Source organism: Euprymna scolopes, chromosome 11 (genome assembly GCF_053919585.1).
Source record: "Euprymna scolopes isolate OS-2025 chromosome 11, ASM5391958v1, whole genome shotgun sequence".
In the NCBI taxonomy this organism is placed as follows: Eukaryota; Metazoa; Mollusca; class Cephalopoda; order Sepiida; family Sepiolidae; genus Euprymna; species Euprymna scolopes.
In genome coordinates, this window is record NC_136492.1 from 131,157,019 (window position 1) to 131,170,718 (window position 13,700).

The following is a 13,700-nucleotide window of genomic DNA, read 5'->3' on the forward strand; positions in this document are numbered from 1 at the left end:
AGCGACTTGTTATATTTACAATCGCTATACAGTTATTTGATTTTTAATGCAAAAGACACATTTGTTCCGGATAAAAATCAAATGAAATGTAAAAGTTAAGGCTTTGTGATACATTTAAAAAGATTTAATAATTTTTCATAAGTACAAGCAAAACAGTTTCAGAAACAGTTTTAAACAGTTATTTTAATATAATATGCGCCTTTCTACCCTTGTACTGTTAAAGTTGCAAAAAGAAATGACGAAAATACATTGATTGAAAATACTTTAAATATAGTAAAACAAAACTTATATAATTAAATATTTACACATTTTTCAGGTATATTTATTGAATTAAAGAAATTTCGAAAGAATCGATACTAATATTGAAATCAGGAAAATGTTTGGAATTAGACATATTAGAATATTTCTTATTATATTTTTCGACCGCACGCTGCACTCAAAGAAATTATAGTTTTGTCAATAATATTGTTATTGTTAGTTGATTTTTATGTACATTTCTTTTCTACATTGATCATTCTCTGTCGTTCTAGAAACAAATCGCAGTCATGCATTATTTATATTCAGACGTTTATTTAAAAAATTATACATATTATACTTTGATATTAGGTGTAACATAACAAAATAAATGGCTTCTATTATATATCTAATAAGTGAAAAGCTCTTAATAAAACCTCCTGCCCAATTTGCTATACACTTTCGTAATTTTTATAAACATTCATGGAAAATTAATAGTGGAAGAACGGCTGAGCTAAAACGATATAAATACTTAATTACAAAATTACCGCTCATTAATAAAATCATGTGTGGTTTATATTTTAATCGCAAATGTAATATTGTTTCTACATACATTAATTATGAAATTATGTTATGAAAGCCCGCACACTTCTACAGTAAAGTGTTGTCTTATTCAATGTCAGTGCTCATAAACTTTATCTTATTTTTACAAATCCTATGCAATTTGGAACAACGAAATGACCAAATATATTGTTGGATATTTATTGATACAATTTGAAGCCCGAAAAATATAACTTTTTGCCACATTTTACTTAAACAGTTCATTTTATCTCGGGCATCATATATAGCACCAATACTAATTAATCCATAAACGTTGTAGACTGATTCTGTACTAGATACAACCAATGTATTTATATTTACCCTCTATCGGCCCCACAACAGCGGAGTTTTATCTTTATGACAAAAGAAATAGACCGCCTAATGCCTGAACATCCCTCGGCTAACATCCACATATGTGGTGACTTCAACGTCCATAAGATGGAATGGCTGACCATTCTAATAAGACAGACGAGGAGGGGAGTTTTTTTTCCTGATTTTGCCATTGCTTATGTTTGTTCGCGATCCACCCTTGTGCCCGATACACCCGGTCAATAGGCAAGCCTCCTAGACCTTTTTCTCTCAACTTCCCCTGAGCTATGTTCATGTTCCGTTCATTCTCCTCTAGCATCCTCCGACCACTCCGTTGTATCAGTTAAGATAAAAAACGAAATATAATAAGTCCCTAGACGTACCCCTCCACCGTAGTCTATACCGATACCCTAAGTCTTACTGGGATAGCTTCCGTACATTCATATCTGATTTGCCTCTGCACTCTATATTTAAAAAAAGGAAGTGTCGTCTATAGTATCAGATCTGACCGAATGGTTAATTGTAGGCATAGACCAATTCATACCATCTAAAAAATTCCAACAAAAACCTTACAGCAAGCCATGGTTCTCCCCAAGAATGTGCTGCTGCTATCGCGCACAGAAATCACTTTTCCCATAGCTACCTACGTAATATATGCACTGAGACAAAATCTGCCTTCAGGACTGCCAGCAACAACTGTAAAAGAGTAATAAAATACTTAAGAGAGCTATATGACAGTCTGTTAAATCCAAGGTAGCTGATCCGCCGCTTGGTTCTGACAAATAACCAATAGGATCCTGAACAGAAGTGCGCTTTCTATCCCAACAATTATCAATGGACCAGAAGTCATCTCGTCAGCGTCAGACAAGACCCAAATATTTGCAAAGAACTTTGCTGCTAATTCTACCCTATGCGAGGAAGGCCATCAACTCCCCATATTTCCTCCTATAACACAGAACACGCTAGGTAACATACAAATATCCGTGCAGGAGGTCGCCAAGCTTATCAAGAACCTAGATTCCAGTAAAGCAACTGGCCCTGACGGCATCCCAATTATAGTGTTAAAAAAGCTTCAATCAGAACTTGCTCCCATAGTTACGAAACTGTTTAAGCGCTGCCTTAACGAGAAGTGCTTCCGACTCCCTGGAAGACTTCATCAGTTTGCCCTGTATTTAAGACTTCAGGTGATAAGTCCTCTTCCTCTCCGTACAGACCTATAAGTCTTCTGTGTGTTATGAGTAAGTTGCTGGAATCCATATTAAATAGAGAAATATTCAACCACCTCAGCAGAAATAACCTTCTTAGTGAAACACAATATGGTTTCCGCTTTGCAAGATCTACCGCAAATGTGCTGTGGGTTATATCTCACAGGATTAGTGAATCTCTTGACAAAAGCTTCCTTTCTAGGGCAATTGCTCGTTACATATCAAAAGCTTTCGACAAGGTATGGCACAAGGGTCTACTTCACAAAATTTCCAGCTACAGTATAACTGAAAATGTTTTCTCAATCATTAAATCATTTCTCTCCGATAGGCTCATAAGAGTAGTGGTTTATGGACAAAAATCAGAGTCCTGCAGTATTAATGCTGGAGTCCTTCAGTGGCCAATCATGAGACCAGCACTCTTCCTGATTTATATCAATGACCTCCCTAAACACATACTCAAATCATTTGTTGACATCTATGCTGATGACACGACAATCTATGGCAACATGTCAAAGGTTGTAAATGACAAAGTTCTCTCTAATTCTCTCTCCACTGATCTCGAGCACGTGGTACCATGGGGGAAGACGTGGCTGGTTACCTTTTATGCATCTAAAACCAAACTCCTATCCTTACATCATCCACGCTCTGATCCCAATCTGGCATCAATTGTGATGGATTGCTCTCATGTGTTAGAGACCCGGTGTTTTGACAAGCTTCGGCGTTTAAATTTTACTCCTGATCTGAAGTGGAACACGCACATCAAGTCTGTTGCAAAGGTCGCTGGAAATATGGTTGGATCCTTCTACCGCTCCAGAAGATATCTCACTACGGATGCAATTCTCTATCTATATAAAAAGCTAAGTACGCCCAATGATGGAATACTGCTGGCATATATAGGCAGGAGCTGCTAAAAACAGTCTATCCTGCCTTGACAGAGTACAAAATAGACTTCGTGGCTTAGTAGGGATGCCCTTTTCTCTACCCGGCAACCTCTCTCCCACAGAAGATACGTTGCGAGCCTATCCTTGTTTAATCGTTATTTCCATGGCAGGTGCTCGTCTTAACTCCAATATCTAGTCCCCCCTCGCCAATCTTTCACGAAAAACACCCCTCTGGCCGAATCTACTGTGAAAAATTTCCCCCACTCTTTATCTGTGCCTAAAACAAAACGTTGAGTCAATGAACAAAGCGTCTTTCTTAGAACTGCACGGCTGTGGAACTCTGTTCCGTCTTCCTGCTTCCCACCTGACTACAAGTTAGATGTGTTCAAATCTTACGTTAAGCAATTCCTAATGAACCTCGCCCTTAAGTAAACACTCCATAAAATCTCAACACTAACGTAATGTACTTGCAATAACACTTATCCCTGAGTGACTTCCGGGCTTTGATAAGTGGTGACCACTGTGTAAAAAAAAACCTTAGTATTTAGTAAATTTATATATATATTAAACCCCTCAGAGGTAAATCATTAGATATCTTTTTGGGAGAGTGTAGAAAAGAAACGTTTCACGAAATAATCATTTGAATTATATTATACAAGTAAAAAAAAACTATTTATTTTCTAACACTAATACTCAAAATTAATAAACTTCACACACAATGATTTTTCGGGCATAACTATTAAAGAATATGTGGTTTCTATTTGCAGAACACTTAAAACCATATACTTCCAGCAAAAGTGTATTTTTTCCTCTCGTTTTTTTTTTTTTTTTTTATCAACCAAATTGATTTTTCCCATGAATATATACGTTTCATTAATTTCGTATTTTATCGAATTCATCTATTTAGGTTTAAGTCTGCAAAAACAAGTCAAATCAGGCCCTGCTCATATTACACAACATAAAATGTAAAACATGTTTCTGGACGTTATAATATTTAAAGACAAAATAAATGGGGGTTGTAATTTCAAATCAACTACTACGAAATATCCTTTGGATTAAGGAACATATTACTCCACATTTTAATAGCTCTTCATACAAAATAGTGTATATCTGCAATAATGTATATGTTCAATCATCACGTTGATACTATCCAAAAACAAACTCATGTATACTTATTCAAAAATATTTGCACAAACACGAGGGATTGCCAATTATGACTTATTTGTATTTAACAATAAAACAAATGTTACTTAAGCGGAATTATCTGAAAGAAATTATGCCATTCTTTTTTCTATTATTTTACAATTTAACCACAAACAAGGAACACAGCTACTTTGGTGGAGTAGGCTACTATCAGGGTACTATGTAGGAGGTATAGGATCAACATTTATGTTCACCTTACACAATTATTTCTGCATGGCAGTAGAGTTGGGGAAGCAGGAAACCGGAAGAAAATTCCAAAGTCTAGAAGCTCTGCGAAGACGCCATTAGAGTAGAAGGCCTTCCTACATCTAGGGATCTCTACCGAGTAGGTGTGCGACTTTACTGCTCGTAGGGTTTTCGTTGACGAGGCCCAAAGGCTGGAAGTTCATCAGAGCATACACCATTAAAATACTTGTAAGTAAGGCAGACGAATGCAACATTTTGTCAATGGGGTAGAGAATTGATCTTAGATGACACTTCGGGACCTTTCAGGTTGGCGTATCTCCTTTGGATCATGACCAGTAGCGAGATACTATTAGCAAATACACCAGTCCAAATGTGACAGCAGCACGCCATCCATGGCCGAATGATTGTTTTGTAGAGGTACAGGGTACTTTCAGGCGTAAGTAAGACTCAAGGGCGACAGAGAGAGCCCACCAACTTCGCAGAAGACTTGCAAATGCTCTCGATGTATCTATTCCAACTCATTTTTCCTGTAAACGTTAAGCCAAGGAGCTTGAACGAAGTACTTTCAGGTTATGAACCTTTACCCATAGCTATTGGTGGTTGGTAAGATGTCATGTAATTATAAAAGAAAATGGGTGTTGTCTATGCAGCGTTGAACGTTACCATCCATTTTGGGCATTATTTCCCAACAGAATGAAGATCTCTCTCTACAGTTTTCGCTTTTACCCAATATATTTTCTCATTAGTATTCGTACGCACTATAGAGCGTGGTATCCTCGACAAATATACTTATCTAAGAGACAATTTAATCCCGTAATTAATTTATAAATATAAGAAACAACAATTGACCAGGATCGACCCTGAGGAACACCCGCATTTATATACTTTTTTTGGACATCGCTATTAGAGAACCCTGAATTCTTCTCCTGTTAAGGAAGGATTTATTTATGTAAAGCATTGGTCTAGTAATACCATATGATGGTATTTTCATAAAAAGACCATCTTGAAATACCATGTCAAAAGTCTTAGATATATCTATGGCCATTTCCCTCCCCTGCTTTATCCTCTGCTTGGTATTAACATTCGGAGATATAAAGTTAGAATATCTGCAGTAGGAACGGCTTTCCTAAATCGATATTGGTGGCCAGACATATTTTTTTTAGCCGTAAGGTCGTTAACTAGAGATGGATTAATGAAAGGATCGGATATTGTGTGAAAATAGGTTGAAGGATAATTGGGCGATAATATAATGGGTCAAGTCTTTCGCTGGAATTGTAATTGTAATTTGTAATCTGTTATCATAGAAGTATTTTCCACCAGCCAGGAACACACGTTTTGCAAAGGCATTTGTTAAAGAATTTAGAGAAAACTGGAGCAAACTCAACGAAATCTTATTTTTTTTATAGAACCGCCAGGATTAGATCAGGTCCACATGCTTTTTATGGCATCGGGCAAATATTGGGGACTTATAATCGATGCATGTATAACGGGGACTCAGAAGAGATGATGATGATAATGAGGGAGATATATCTGACAGGAATTATTCTTGTAAACAGATATAAAGGGGGATACTTCAATTATGATGGAGGAGTCACATTACTTATAAGAGTGTACAATGTCCGTTAGAAGTTGATGATAAAAACACATTTATCTTTTTGCTTGTGAAGAATGACGACACGAGACAAACAGTTACAAACATACATTGTTGCTTTATTATTACATCGACCGATCAGTGCTATCAGGAATTCAAACCTTTTCGACTACATGATACCTTTCCCACCTTTGACTCTAAGGGTATTCTACGCTCAAAATGACTATCACCGTGTGTGATCTGCTCTGATTATCTGATCATCATCCGCTTACTAACATCGAACCCTAAGGTCATATACTGAGAATTATTCTTTGTTGATACAATCAGATGTGTGTTTACAAACGTGACTATACCACGTTTCCTACATATGTCCTTCCAAACACTTTTGGCAAACAAAAATTCTCAATTCTAATTCTAACCTATTTTTAAACAATATATTTAAACTCACCTTGTGCAGACATTTAACTGACATATTAAATATCCATATTTCTAAAAGAATTGACGAGTGATTCATTTTCCGACATAAACAAAATATGACTATTTCTAATAGAATTAAAAATGAACAACATTTTTACAATCCCTTTTCCATTATCTTCATCACTTGCCTACAGGGTGCGATTTTTGCCTTTTCATAATATCATTTTAACACATCTAGTATGTTTCTGTCTTGCATGAGAAGGGGGCAGCATATTCATATAACCCTCCTTTCCCTCCTATTATGTATTTCAAAATCTCAGTACACTTGTTCTAAATCCCCGTACAACTACTTGGATAAGAAAGATCTGACACCATCAAAACAAATAAATAAAACATAAACCTCTTTTCCGACTGACTCCATCAATTTTTCTTTTAGGCCAGAATCTCTATTTGATCTCCCTGGCATATTTTTTGGGGTGTAACGTATTACCTACTATGATCCATATAATCTGCTCCAGCCAGCATCTCTGATTTTTCGATATTTTTCCATCAGATCGTCCACTAACAGAAAACAGGGATATCCCGCATACATCCATATCTAAAAAAATAAGTATAATGTTATATATTTTCATCCTACGTATTTACTGCATATTTAACTTTTTTTTCTTTCTGATTATGATATGTATTTTACTGCATATTTTACTGTTTTTCTTTCTGATTATGATATGTATTTTGCGCGTGATACGTACCGTTACAGTCCTCCGGTACCCTAAAGAATTCTCGCATTCATTCCCATGCCTGCCTTTTACAATTTACTTAATTTACTTTTACTTAATTATGGTTTTAATTCCTAACGACAATCCCCATCCATAACATATACATTTAAAAACAATTTTTAACAATATTTATAAATTTATGTGCGGTGGCTAATCATCTGCTCGAAGCCGTTAGGGGCAGCTTGCTTTAAAAGGACACAATATCGCAGATTTCGATCTTTACTTTCATATGGGGACACATCTTTAGTGATGTCCATAGCGAGTTACTCATCTTCGAAAAAAAGTTATAGACGGAAAAAAACGAAAAAAAATCACGCTTTTCGCTTTTTAATTTTCTCATGTCCTATTTCTAGAATGCTTCCTTATTTCTAGGCCAACAATTCGTCTTAATCGCCGTTTTATTTTTTTTATTTTCTTCTGACCTTTTTTGTTTCCCTTTTATGCATCTACTTAATTATGGTTTTAATTCCTAACGACAATCCCCCTCCATAACACATACATTTAAAAACAATTTTTAACAATATGTATTCAAAAACATATTACATTTTCTTCAAAACACAATTAATTATTACATTACATTTCCTCATGCAGAAACATTTAACTATGACCAAAGTAACTATTTCTCAAGAACAGATGGTTTCTGTAATCATCAACAACAATAAAAACGAAAGCCTGTTAAATAAACTCTGGCACACACAGAAAAAATGGTGTTATATATAGCAAACATTTTATATTCCACCTCTATTCTTTCTTTAAATTGGCCTTTAAAAACACTTACAAAGCTTTAATGCTCAATATATTCATATATATACTTTTTTGCAATAAAAGTGTTATTACACATGTTATTCTAAAAGTATATGCTACTATGACAATTGATTTTTTTTTGATTGACAGCTGTAAATACAAACAGTTTCAACATCACCACTATATCAAAGCAATGAAATAGCCGATTCATTACTCTGTGGATATATATATATATATATATATATATATATATATATATATATATATATATATATATATGAATGATAGTGAGTTATAAATGTATATGGCGATTAAGCTACACAAAATATTCAACGTTTCATCCACTCCAGGACTCTTCAGGTTAACTTACTAACAAGCTCTACCCCTATTGAGGACTTTTGAAGTAAATACTTTCAGTTCATGCATAAATCTATACTTTTGTATATTAATTTTCTGTGAGTAAGTGAAGTAGGTATATATATATATATATATATATATATATATATATATATATCCGCGAAAGTACTTCAAGTTTCTTCACCATTCTCCCTTTTCTTTTCTCTTTATCCCCCTTTTAGTCAGTCTTCCTTTTCAATATATTTTTCTTACTTTTAGTCGATCCTTTTTCTTTTTACATTATAGTCGATATTTTTTATGAGGTTTAAAAAAAATGCCCCCACTTCGCTTTTAAACTATTACAATTCTGTTGTACTTCGAATTTAATATATATATATATATATATACATATATAAAAATATATATAAATATATATATATGTATAAAAATAAACCTATTAAGAGCGTAATAACATATAATATGGCAATGTCTTCCCGTATACGAGTTAAGAAAAATAACCAGGAGACAAAAAAAGATAAAACCAAACTACAAATATTAGATAATAATATAAATAAACAACAAACTAAAACCCGCAAACGTAAGAATAGACACAAGGAGATCCTATGGTTCAACCCCCCGTATTCCAAAAACCTAGAAACAAACATAGCTAGAGAATTTTTTAAAATATTAGATAAGAACTTTAAAGCCCCCCATAGATATAATAAAACCTTCATCAGAAAATAATTAGCTCTAATAATAATAAAATTAATAAACTACAAAATGCAACTATACAAAATACATCGGACTGTAACTGTAGAAGAAAAAATAAATGTCCCCTACAAGGCTCATGTAAAATTAAAAATGTTATCTATAGCTGCACAGTATCAAAAACTCCAAATATACAAGAACCTATCAACAGCCATAACTCAACTACCGAATTAAATAATAACACCAACTTAAATCAATCTACCGATCAATTATTAACCAACCCACCACATTATAATCCAACAATAGACCTAACGGAAAATAATCATAATAATCAAGAGGTAATATATATTGGTTCCACATCTGGCCCAATAAAACATAGAATTTCAACGCACAAACATTCTTTTAAAAATAACTCTCTATCAAACCAAACTACTCTATCCAACTATATTTGGCAACTAAAAAATAGCAATATTTCTTTCAACTTAAAATGGCAAATAATTGAGACTTGCAAATCATATAAACCAGGAGATAAATTTTGTACATTATGTACAAAAGAAACCGTAAAAATTTTAAAATATGAAGATATAAAAAGCACAACCAAACTAGTAAATTCAAGACACGAGCTTCTATCGTGTAATCATAAACGTTGGTTTAAATTTAATAAATATAAACCACCTTAAATCATTAAAAATTACTCATTAGTAAAAATAGATTTTTTTTTTTTTTTTTTTTTTTTTTAATAAATTAAGTTAAACCAATTACCGCCCTTAGACTCGTAAATCAAATAATAAATAAAGCCATGACAATTATCTCCCCTTAAAAACTTGCAAAAAAAAAAAAAAAAAAAAAAAAAAAAAAAAAAAACTCTCTCTCTATAGATATTAACTGTAGCGTCTCTAAATCAAAATACGCTAACGGAAACAATTTACTGCACGAGCGTCGCCCTTTTAAAATTCATCATTCAATAAAATAAAAAAGCTATAGCAAACATCTAAATGACTACTTTAAATACAGTTCCTGATTTCAAAAAAAGAAAAACCAAAAGGTAATTATATATCTATATATTTTTAAATCAAATTTATTATGTAAATTCAAAAATATATATATTTTTTCTACTCATTTCTATCTCTAACCTATACCAATTTCCTTATTAATTTTCTTATAAATTTTATATCCAAACCTTTTACTTCAATTTTTCAGATTCATCTGCCTTACTTTTAATGCTAGGTTTATTTTTGGTGTCTTTTCAATTCAATAGAAATCCTCCTAAATTTGCTGATGAGGAGACCGTGCTTACCAAAAAAACTATGTATAATTATTCTACGTGACTTCATGTATACCACAAATAAAAAGCACGGATTTCCGAAACGATCGTACAGATAATTGACTTTGTTATTGTTCCTTCTTATGAAACTGATTTTTAATTTAATTAAATTTTGATTTTTAAATTTTAAAAATTTTAAAACTTTTAAATTATAAATCACATTACTTAATATTGAATTAGCTCTGGGACATTTAACTATCGAGCTTATTATATATCTAAATTACAACGAGCATTTCCTGTATTTTAATTAAACTAGTAATTTCACTATTACATTAAAATACACTTAGCTCTTTAGACTATTATTCTAATCTCCTTTAAATTATCAGCTCCCTATAACAGGTTGAGTTTATATACGTAATTGTAGATATGTTTCATAAGAAGGACATACAATTATCAACTAAATGCATCCCCATACCCCCTAAAGACACCTTTATAACCAGCTTAATTACAAGTATAAATACATTTATAAGGAACTTGAGATGGAAAGCCTACCATTTTGATAATTACCAAAGTGAAACCACAGAACCAATACACCACCAACCTGGAGAAATAAAAGAAACCATCCTCAGACAAGACAATGAAGAAAGAAAAGCAGCGAAATACTACAGACTAAAAACATACAAAAACCCTAAGAGAAACATAGACACTGAAAATTTTGAAAATGACTTAATCAACCTGATTAAAAATATTAAGTTTAAGAAAAATAAAAAATATATCACTCCAACACTTAAAAAAATAAATAAATTTTCAAAATCTATTTCTACAAGCCACCAAAATAAACTCATAGTACCGGCAGATAAAACTGGAAATTTCTACACAATGGACTATATACAATATAAAAATCTAATATATAAAGAACTTAATAAAAATTATAAAACTACTAATAAATCAGCACTAAATAAAATAAATAATGATGCAAAAAACATTTTAACTAAACTTAAAATAGATAAATACACAGAAATAACAGTACCAGGTACCCCGAGATTTACTTTAAAAGACCACAAACACAGCTTCAATATCAACCCTACTATTAGACTCATTTGCCCCTCGAAATCAGATATAGGACTGGTTAGTAAAAACATATTAGATAGAATTATCCCCAAAATTAAATCCATAATAAAATACCCACTATGGCAATCTTCAAACCAAGTAATCGACTGGTTTTCTAATATTCAAAATAAAAATAATATTAAATTTCTTTCTTTTGACATTGAATCATATTACCAATCTATATCACCTATCCTACTTAATAAATCTCTATTAATGGCACGAAAATTAACTAATATAACTCAAGACGAAACTAAACTAATACTTATAGCTAGACAGTCTTTAATAACATTTGATAATAAATATTGGACCAGGAAAAATACCCCTAACCACTTCAACATTTTAATGGGATCGACGGACTCGACTCAGGTCACTGATCTAGTTGGCCTTTTCCTTTTAAATGAAATACATTGTATACTCCATAAACAATTCAAACTTGAAGGAGGGCTATATAGAGATGATGCACTTTTCATAACGAATTCTACTAATAAAAATTATGAAAATGCAATTAAAGCTCTACATAAATTATTTAAAAATTATGGACTTAGTATAAAAATCGACCCTAATAAAAAAATTGTTAATTTCTTAGACATAACCTTAAATCTTGAAAATTCTACCTTTGAACCATACCATAAACCTAACCAATCACTTCTATATGTCCACAATCAATCAAACCACCCTAAATCAATATTAAAATCAATAGTTCCCAATATCGCTCTAAGAATTTCTAGACTGTCTTCTACTAAATCAATATTTACCAAAAATGAAAAATACTATAATGAAGCCCTTAAAAACTCTGGATATAATTCACAAATTAAATTCATAAATGAAAATGATAGAAACATAAACTGCATTAAAAATAAACCTATTAAGAGCGTAATAACATATAATATGGCAATGTCTTCCCGTATACGAGTTAAGAAAAATAACCAGGAGACAAAAAAAGATAAAACCAAACTACAAATATTAGATAATAATATAAATAAACAACAAACTAAAACCCGCAAACGTAAGAATAGACACAAGGAGATCCTATGGTTCAACCCCCCGTATTCCAAAAACCTAGAAACAAACATAGCTAGAGAATTTTTTAAAATATTAGATAAGAACTTTAAAGCCCCCCATAGATATAATAAGATTTTCAATAAGAACACAATTAAAGTCTCTTACTCTACTATGCCTAACCTTCATCAGAAAATAATTAGCTCTAATAATAATAAAATTAATAAACTACAAAATGCAACTATACAAAATACATCGGACTGTAACTGTAGAAGAAAAAATAAATGTCCCCTACAAGGCTCATGTAAAATTAAAAATGTTATCTATAGCTGCACAGTATCAAAAACTCCAAATATACAAGAACCTATCAACAGCCATAACTCAACTACCGAATTAAATAATAACACCAACTTAAATCAATCTACCGATCAATTATTAACCAACCCACCACATTATAATCCAACAATAGACCTAACGGAAAATAATCATAATAATCAAGAGGTAATATATATTGGTTCCACATCTGGCCCAATAAAACATAGAATTTCAACGCACAAACATTCTTTTAAAAATAACTCTCTATCAAACCAAACTACTCTATCCAACTATATTTGGCAACTAAAAAATAGCAATATTTCTTTCAACCTAAAATGGCAAATAATTGAGACTTGCAAATCATATAAACCAGGAGATAAATTTTGTACATTATGTACAAAAGAAACCGTAAAAATTTTAAAATATGAAGATATAAAAAGCACAACCAAACTAGTAAATTCAAGACACGAGCTTCTATCGTGTAATCATAAACGTTGGTTTAAATTTAATAAATATAAACCACCTTAAATCATTAAAAATTACTCATTAGTAAAAATAGATTTTTTTTTTTTTTTTTTTTTTTTTTTTTTAATAAATTAAGTTAAACCAATTACCGCCCTTAGACTCGTAAATCAAATAATAAATAAAGCCATGACAATTATCTCCCCTTAAAAACTTGCAAAAAAAAAAAAAAAAAAAAAAAAAAAAAACTCTCTCTCTATAGATATTAACTGTAGCGTCTCTAAATCAAAATACGCTAACGGAAACAATTTACTGCACGAGCGTCGCCCTTTTAAAATTCATCATTCAATAAAATAAAAA